A 638-nucleotide genomic window follows, 5' to 3' on the forward strand; every position below is an offset into this window, starting at 1 on the left:
AAGAAGTTGATGAAAAAAACATTCGTATGTTTAATCTTCCTTGTATAACCCAGAAGTATGAGTTTTCCGAGAGAAAAATCAGAAAGGTAACTCTGATCAGCATCTGAAAAAAGTCTCTTTGTTAACGTATTGATATAAGCCAAAAAATCAGAAAGTTCTGAACAATCTACAAACAAATGCATTAAAGTTTCCGTCTCAGAATCGCACAACAGACATGTATCGCTATCTACTTTGCCAATTTTCTTTAACTTCTCCATCGTAAATATAGAGTTATGTGCAATACGATAATGAACATCAATTATATCAGAAGGTAGAAATGGCATTTACATAATTGAAAAAACCTGTGGAATATAAACATTTTGAAAAATCTCTGACCAATATCCCGATGATTTGGGACTTTTGAAGCAGTAGCGAATGAAACAGGCGTAAATATCCCGAGTAGTCCTGGGATGTAACTGTACAGTAGTCCCATTAACATCTACATAAGTAACATATGGCCTGGACTCTGTTCTGATATTTGTATGTACATTAGTTAAAATCACTTTCTTATAATCTGCTGGAATGCATCCCATAACAGTATTAAAATCAGATAAAACCACATTTTTAGAAATATCACAATTGGTTTCTTTAACAACATC

This window comes from Mizuhopecten yessoensis, unplaced genomic scaffold (genome assembly GCF_002113885.1).
Source record: "Mizuhopecten yessoensis strain PY_sf001 unplaced genomic scaffold, ASM211388v2 scaffold7763, whole genome shotgun sequence".
In the NCBI taxonomy this organism is placed as follows: Eukaryota; Metazoa; Mollusca; class Bivalvia; order Pectinida; family Pectinidae; genus Mizuhopecten; species Mizuhopecten yessoensis.